An 8,422-nucleotide genomic window follows, 5' to 3' on the forward strand; every position below is an offset into this window, starting at 1 on the left:
CACGCTTGGTGCTCTCCTCCGATTCTTTGCAGCTGAGCAGTATTGGGGGCCTCAGTTTCCCCTTGTGTAAGTGGGAAATCATAACAGCCATTAGACACTGGACACATGTGCACAATGGATCCTGATGTCAATGCTCAAGGCCAGCTGGTTTCCCTCGCTCCATGTCCTTGTCCCCAGAGCTCCTCAGTCCTGCACAGGATATAGTCTGTGGGGCTCTGCTTCAGCCTGGGGACCCCAGCTGCTGTCTCAGACCTGGCCTGTACTGGGACAGTCTGCAGGAGGTGACAGATGGTTCCCCAGGGAAGAAACCTCCCTCTTCTGAGCAGCCCTTCTCCCTAGCCCCATCCGGTCAGAGCTGGACCGTTATTTATTGCAAGATTGAGCTGAGCGAGGTGCCTGGAGGGATCACCTGGGGAGATTTTGTTCGTTTGTGTGACTGGTGCTGTTCCCCAGCTATAGGCTCTCGAGGAGTTGAGTGCTTTCCTGAGTGGCTCACGGGGGCATGCGCTCACATGAGGTGACACATACCATTTAGAAGCACGCACATGCCCCTTGCGGCCGCACAGTGCCAAGGTCCTCAAATGATCACCTGTACCAGGTCACCTGGTCTCCTCATCCTAGTGTTTGCATAACTGGGGAAGAGGAGAGTGTCAGTGAATGAGATCAGAAACCACAGTTAGCGTGAGGAGCTCTTGGGAAAATAGATGGGAAGGTCTTTTCAAAAAGCCAAGTGCTGTTGCCCCACCCCAGCCTCTGGGCAGAGCTGCCTACCACCCTGGGTCCTAGCAGATGCCATTCGCCCCAAACTCTTTGCTGACTTCTCCCAACCCAGAAAGGGCTGTCCACACGGGCTCACACAGGGCACCTGTTCCCTGGCATGGACTCTCAGGGCCAACTTCTATTTCAGGACATCTACCTTTCTCCTGGGGCTCAAGCCTGAGTCTGACAGGCCTCCCTACCTCAGGGGCCAGCCATGTGGCCTGAAGGAGAGTCGATGGTAGTAATGGGTGGCTGAGTTTGAAGTGTAATGAAAAATGTTTTCATTAAAAGAGGAGCCCAACTGAAAGTCTAGAGAGGACTGGCTGACACTTGCAGGGTGGCCAGAGGTTGGGTGGAGGCTCCCAGGAGCCTTGGCTTGGTCTCTGGCTTCTGCTGATGGAGTCAAATTCTCCGCCTGCCCCAGCCCATGCCTACCAGTGCTGTCTACCTGTGTCCAGCCAGTTTCCAAACCTGGTTCCATCCTTGACCTTGAACCCAACAGCCCCTCCCCTCAGGCCTATGCACATGGGCCACACTTTGCTTCTATCTTCGGGGCCAACATCTTCTGGTTATCCTGGAACCCTTCCGGGCTGCCCTTCCAGATTGATTGATAGATTGACTGATTTACTTTTTGGAGACAGGGTCTCCCTACGTAGTTCAGGCTGGCCTTGAACTTACTATGTAGCCTAGACTGGCCTCAAATTCATGGCGATCCCTGCCTCAGCCCCTTAAGTGCTGGGGTTACAAGTGTGCGCCATGTTGCCCAGCATGCCCTTCTTGATTTAGCCTGAAGTCCTTGCTCTTCTTCTCTTCCACCTTGAAGTCACCTCTTGTGTCTTCCCTCATATCACCCAGACTCATGGTTCCAATGGGCCTCTTCCTTCTCTAAAGGGTGGAAGAGTCCCAATTTCTCTGAAACATCAAAATTAAATATATACATATATCTCTATCTCTTGAAGACCAAAGTTCTCAGGCTTTAAGAGACACCACGTGGGTTTCTCCCTGGTGAGGGTGGAGAAAGGCAAGAAAGCTTCCAGCATTCCTTGGTACAGCTACAGCCACTGCCACCATGATTGAAACACCAAAGATGGCTTCCAGCCAGTGCTTGGCAAGGGACTTTCACCACCTCCTTCCCTCTGCAGCCCACCAGCACCAGGCCCTGGCATAAAGATCGGCTGTGGACAGTGGTCAGAGGGGAGGAGCCCAGGTCCAACCTTACTGGGTTGAGGATTTCCTACTCACTGTGTCACATGCCGTGACCCTTCAATGGGCAGCCGTGGTACATAAGAGTAGAAGTCTCTAGGCTGATTGTTCTAAAAAGTATTTGTTATGATAATAGCCTCTTGGCTTGACCCAAGTCCTTGGGGAGAAGTGGAGAGAGAAGCAAGTGAAATCATATAGAAATCATAGCCTCCTGCAGCCTGGCTCCTTCTTAAGAAGGGGGAAATAGGTCTCCTATTCTGGGATTGCAGGAAGTAGCCAAGCTAAGCCAGAGTGGGGGGTGGGGGCTGGAACAGAAGTAGCCATCCTGTAACTCTGGCAGGGTGGAAGAGCAGCAGGCCTCCCAGCTGGCCACGCAGGCTCCTGCAAGGTGGTGAGGTTGGGGTGGGCCCTGTCCCTGTCCTCCTACCCTGTGTGGCAGGTGTGGTAGCAGGAAACAGGGAAGTTAGCCCACATGTTTAACTGAAATTGGGTGTGGCTGCATTTCTTTGATGGGTCAGCCCAGAATCCAGACAGAAGAAGGTCCCCATGTTTACAATTTACAGCTTGGTCACTGCTTACAGGTTGCCAACAGCTAGGAGGTTCAGGTGTTGCAGGTGGCAACTCAGGACAGGGAGAGGCAGGCTGGGCCAGAGGGCAGGGCACAGTGGGGTGGACCTGGGAGAGCAGAGGCAGAAGAGCAAGGGTGATCAGGGCCTGGGTCTTGTGGCTTCCATAGACATATGGGGAGTGCAGAGCCAGTCCCAAGGCATTGCCATCTAATGAAGAAAAAGGACCCATGGACAGAGGATGCCGTGCATGTTGTCTTGAACAAGAGAGAAGCCACTTGTAGGGGTGAAACAGGGAGCCCCACAGTACCCCACTGAGCCCCACTCTGACCTCAGCACCCCCTGAATGGGTTCCTTCAGCCAGCACCCCAACAGAGCCTGTGCTCCCAGAGCTATGAGTGCCAGAGATGGACAATCAGAAGGGAAATATGAGGAGCAGCCAGGGACAGGTGACCTCACACAGATAGGCAGAGATATCCATCTCAGGTAGAGATAGTCATTGCCAGCAGCCCCCAGCTCCTGCTCAAGCCAGGATACCCCAAGACTGTTGATGGGCTGGGGAATGAGGCTTCACCTGCTCTAGGGTCCCCTGGGTACAGCAGCTCCTTCTAGGGAGCCCTAAGAGAACTGCGGTCTTCCCAGCCTGCAGACCCAGGGGGACCCAGCCGGAGCCCTTCCCGGGAGCCAGCTGCAGCCAGCAGCGGTAGGCCAGCTCAGAGCCTCCTGTGTGACACACTCTGCAGGCCTGCTGAGGACAGACCAGGACAAAGAGTCAGCAGAGACGGGCCTCATCTGCTCCTCTGCACCAAGAAGCCCAGCCTGTCAAGCAGGGTCTCTGCCCCAGGGGTTGTGGCTTGACGGTTTCAGAAGTTTCAGTGCAGTCACTTGGTCCTGCCATGGGTGGGGACATAGTACATCAGGGGAGAAGTGCGTGCAGAGGAAACTATTCATTGCATGGGGTCCAGGAAGGAAAAGGAGAGACAGAGGGGTTGCCTTCAAGGGCACAGCCCCAGTGGCCTAACTTCCTCCCATGAGGCCCCTTCCAACAGTACCACTGGCTGGTGACCAAGCCCTCAGTGTGAGGGCCTTCGGGGACATTTAAGATCCAAACCATGACACTAGCCATGCTCCAGGTTAGGGATGAGTATGTGACATGTGTGTGCATCCAGGGGGCCTTGGCGACATTGCCTAGCTGTTTGAATTGCCCTTCCATCGGGCTCCATTTCTCCTTTCCTGAAATAGTCCATCCTACTCCTTAGGTCACGTGCACCTTGCCTCGTCCAGGAAGCCCTCCCAACCTGCACTGGCCCACACCAGTGTCCCTCACGTCCACCATCCTCCTGTCATAAAACCTGGCTCTCATCAACCTTTCCCCGATCACCTCCCACTTGTCATATTTTTCTCTGCACCTTTCATGGAACATAGCCACATCCTAATGTATTTGTAGTCCCCTGCAAAAGGGGCTGCTTGAAGGTCATCACCAGTGAAGAAGGAGTGTCCTGTTTTCTTCATATTAGCAAAGGGCTTCAGGACCGGCCACTTGTGGCCCAATGTTTTCATTTTAAAGATGGAGACACAGAGGCTCCAAAGAGGCTGTGCTGTCCCCCAGATCTGCCTGAGGTCGCACAGAGAATTCCACGGTGATGGGGCTGGGCCTAGGGCCCACAGCACCGCGCCTCCACTCTGCCAATTCTGAGCCTTTTCTGGAAGATCACTGACAGATGGTCTCCTCCGCCTGGGTGCCTTGAGCACCCGCCGGGAGCCCCGCCCTACGGAAGGCAGCTTATGCGGTTCTGGGCAGAACCCCAGATCCTTCTACCAGCAAAAACTTGCTTCCCTGCAACCACCTCCCACTGATTCACCTTTGTGGCTCATTCATTTGTTTGAACTCATTCACTCATTCAACCAATTTTTGAGCACATGCTTACACTGGGTGAATTAAACAACTGTCTCACACCTCTCAGAGCCCACAGAGCATTACGTGCTTGGTGTGAGACTCTGAACTCCAAGAGCACAGCGACCACACTTGTGATCCCTCACTGCATTTCAGGAACCACAGAGGGTGACACAGCCAAGGTGGTAATCAGCATCTATAGAAAGAAAAATCATGGATGATGTTGATGTGACCCAGGAAAAGGACATTCGGGGGCTGGTGGTGACAGAGCGCAGAGGAGGGGAAAGTGAAGCTTTCCAGCTTGGGAATCAGGTACCAGAAGGGCGAGGTTTCAGCAGATGAGGGGGTGGGGTGACCCAGTAGGAGCAGAGGCAACATGACAAACATGATACAACTACATTGCCACTAAGGCTGTTTGGTGCCATCACAGGGCAGGGATGGGACAGAAGAGAGAACGAGACAACTAGCAACGGCTGGGCCTCGAGGCTTCACGCCCTGAGCTGTGGCATCTGCACTTGCCCTAGGGCTGAGGAGTGGGCTCCTACAACGGGAGTGACAGGATCAGAGCCAAGCTTGAAAAGATCGCTATGGTGACCGTGTGTACAGGTGTCACCAGCTCTGTGGGGACCCATCAAGAAGCTGTTGCCATCATCCCAGTGAGAGATGATTGCGGGGCAGCCAAGAGACCAGTCATTTCCCAGTTGCACGGTAATTGGGCATTCCAGATACCAGGCCAGGTCGCTAGTGCCCCCACCATAATTTGCTCCCTGCTGCCGGCTTGCCCTGCGTGAGCAGTTTAAGCCTCTTACAGCTAATCCCATGCTGGCTCCAGCCCCCGCCTTACACGTGGTGGAGGCTAGCCCCGGGGTGGGCACAGTAATGGTCCTGCAGGAGGGCTCTGGTATCTTCTTCTTTGTCCCTTCACAGGGTCACCTGCGAAGCCGCCTCAGTCCCTCTTCCACAAGGAGAGCCGAGACTGGTGACGACCTCACCAAGATGGCGCCTGGCTCTCAGGTCCCAATTGATTAATCATCACTTGATTCTAGCTATCAGCTCTGCTGCAATTGGCATATTTATTTCTAATCTGCTCTTAAAAATGGCATCATTCAAAGGTGCTTAACCACATTACTTAATTCTCAGCCTGTATTGCTATTGATTTCAAATATTCTCCTCAAGATATAGCTCATCATTCAATGCAGAAGTCTGTTTATATAATAATCTTATCTGGTTACTAAAATCTGTGAAATCTCTTCAATTGCCTCTAATGTAAGATCGGAGGCTGCTTGCTAAATGAGTCAATTTTACTTTAATTTGGTTTATTTACAGTACATGTTTTAATGCTCCGCATTCTCGTCTTTCGCAGCAATGCTGAAAATAAAGGCAAATATAGGCACAGACAGAGGCCTGTGCTTTTCTCAGCCCACAGGAGGCGAGCAGACTGACAGCTCCCTGGGAGACGTGGAGCTTCCTGCCGCTGGTAGTGGCAGAAGTGGCTATGTTGGCTCTCAACACCACAGCAGCAGAGCAGTGATGTCAACAGAGTGCCGAAGGGGGCTGCATGGACACTGCTCGGCCTTCTCTAGCAATGAGCCCATTGCTGGGTATCACAGAGCCTGAGTTTCTCCAACTGGGAAATGGGGCAGTGTAACATGCTTGCAGGTATCCTGGGAAGACCATGCGCAAATGGAAACTCCAAGGTTGAAGTGCACACACCAGGTTTTCCATTCATATAATTTCCCAGCTCCTTCAGCTTTCATTGCAAAACCTCAGCGATCACCTTTCCTCTGACTGCTCCCACATCTCATTGCCAACAGTGCCTGGGGCCTCTTGGGAGCCGTTTCCCTGCACAGAGAACCTCTGGGCTGCAAACGATAGAGGCCAATCCTTCTCGTAGTGTACGTTTGGTGAGTTTATTAAAAGGCAAAGCCAGTTCTCCTGAAAGACCGAGGCCAGGACCCAGGCCAGGCAGTGCTGTAGCTCCTGGACCTCACATACTTCAGTCCTGCTCAGGAGACTCCTTGAAGTCTCCTTCTGGCATGTCTTCCTCCTTAAACTGTGTCTATACCAGTGTGCTGTCCCTAGGACCAGCTCCCTCCTCCTGTCTTGCTCCTGGCCCAAATGGCCATCTCAAACCCCTTCACCTGCATGCTGTGCTTTGTATCCACTGCTGTAATCATCTGTTATGGTGTCTCTCTGTTGAAATCCCAGAGAAAATGCCATTGAGCCAGGCCCTCCTGTCACTGGTTGTTGACAGCCTGTAGACCAGGCCCCTTGACTCATGCTTCGGTCAGGTTTTCATTGCTGTGACAAATACCTGAGATAAACAGCATACAGGAGGAAAGGTTGATTTGGGCTCACAGTGTCGGAGGTTTCAGTCCATGGCTAGCCAGCTCAATTGTCAGATGAGCTAGAAACATCACGGCAGAAGCATGTGGCAGAGGAAAGCTGCTCACTTCATGGAAGCCAGGAAATAGAGCAAGAGCAGAAGACCTACGGGGAAAGAGGGGCAGGGACAATCACGCCCCCTGCTTCCTCTAAGTGGGCCCCACTTCCCATTCGCCTGTGAACGCCTCCATGGATCAATCCATTGATGAGGTTAGAGCTCTCACGATTGAGTCATCAGCTGCTGGAAGGGGCTCTGGGTGGGGCACGTTGGGCCGAGGCCTGGGGTCACCCCTCATTTTGCCAGAGACTGCTCACAAGTGTGTGAAGAGGCCATGTGTGATGCTCTTGAGCTGTGGAGGAGATGGGAAGTTAGATGACCCTCTTGTTTGCCCTGCCTGCCGAGACTGAGAGGAATAGGAGCCCCAGGCTGCTGGCTGTGTTGCACCTCAACCAGGCAGAGCTAAGGAGCCCCTGCCTGCAGCAGGTGGTGCCCATCCTGCCCCCTCGTGCCACTGCTCTCTCTTGGTCAGGTGTGAAAGCTGCTATTTCATGCTCATCTTCCCCAATTAACAACAGCTGGTCTCCTATAAAATCAACTGGTGAGATGGTTTGTTATTGGAAGACAATGCAACATCATTAGGCATTAATGGCTCCCAGCCTCGTTACTGGGGTGCAGTTCGCAGGGTTAATGTGGCGCGATGCTAGGTCTGCCCCTGCTGCGTTTCAAAGCTCTTCTTCTATTTTTAGGCGCCTTCTTTGAGCCTCATTTTCTGAGTCGTGGAGGTGACAGGTGGAGGAAAGGTGGAGAAGGGTCTTGATTTCCTGAAAGGGAAAATTGTTCAGGAGGTGATGGGAGTCAGAAGACAGAAATCATCATACAAAATAATTTTGGATTCAAAAATAAATTAGAAAGTGCTTTTTTCGCCTTGTATCTGCATGAATTATTCTGCTTCCATCGGTAAGCAGATAAACACTCCTCTGTTTTCTTTTTCATTCTCTCCCAATCATAGCTTACCTCCTCCATCTCTCCCTTGAGACCTTTGTGCTTTTGGTTTAAAAGCCAAGATGAGTCACTCAAGGGCCAACTTGACTTGGAGAGATGATCTCAGACAGGCTGTGACCTAGAAGACACAAGAGACAAATTCGGCATTGAGGTAAGGGCGCTACGCGTATTTCAAAATGGCCTCCTAAGGTGATGGTTTCATCATGCGCCTGTGTATTTCCCATGACTTAAAACTAAAGCTTTAGTCTGTACGTAGATCTTACTGATGGTGACCGACATTGTTCCATAAAAAGATCTCTCCTTAAGTAAACAAATCCAAAATCTCTATTATGTCCTCTCATTCACTCTGTAAACAGTGACAGCCACTTATTATACCAACAAGTATCTGCGCCTACCTCACCCACGCGGTGGGATCAGATGAATTTCATGGGTTTTGCTAAAAGGAAATTTTCTGTTCATCCTTCTCTGTTTTTCTTTGTTTGGGTTTTTTCCTCCTTCTCTCCTTTCTTTCCTTCCTCTCATAAAAATGTCCCAAGTGCTTATACTTGATTTTGATGGTTTTGAGGGGAAGAGGGGTACTGGGGACTGAACTCATGATCTTTGCACTGAGCT

Source organism: Heterocephalus glaber, unplaced genomic scaffold (genome assembly GCF_053883595.1).
Source record: "Heterocephalus glaber isolate CG9 unplaced genomic scaffold, H.glaber_assembly_v1.0 deba00001497, whole genome shotgun sequence".
NCBI classification, from domain to species: domain Eukaryota; kingdom Metazoa; phylum Chordata; class Mammalia; order Rodentia; family Bathyergidae; genus Heterocephalus; species Heterocephalus glaber.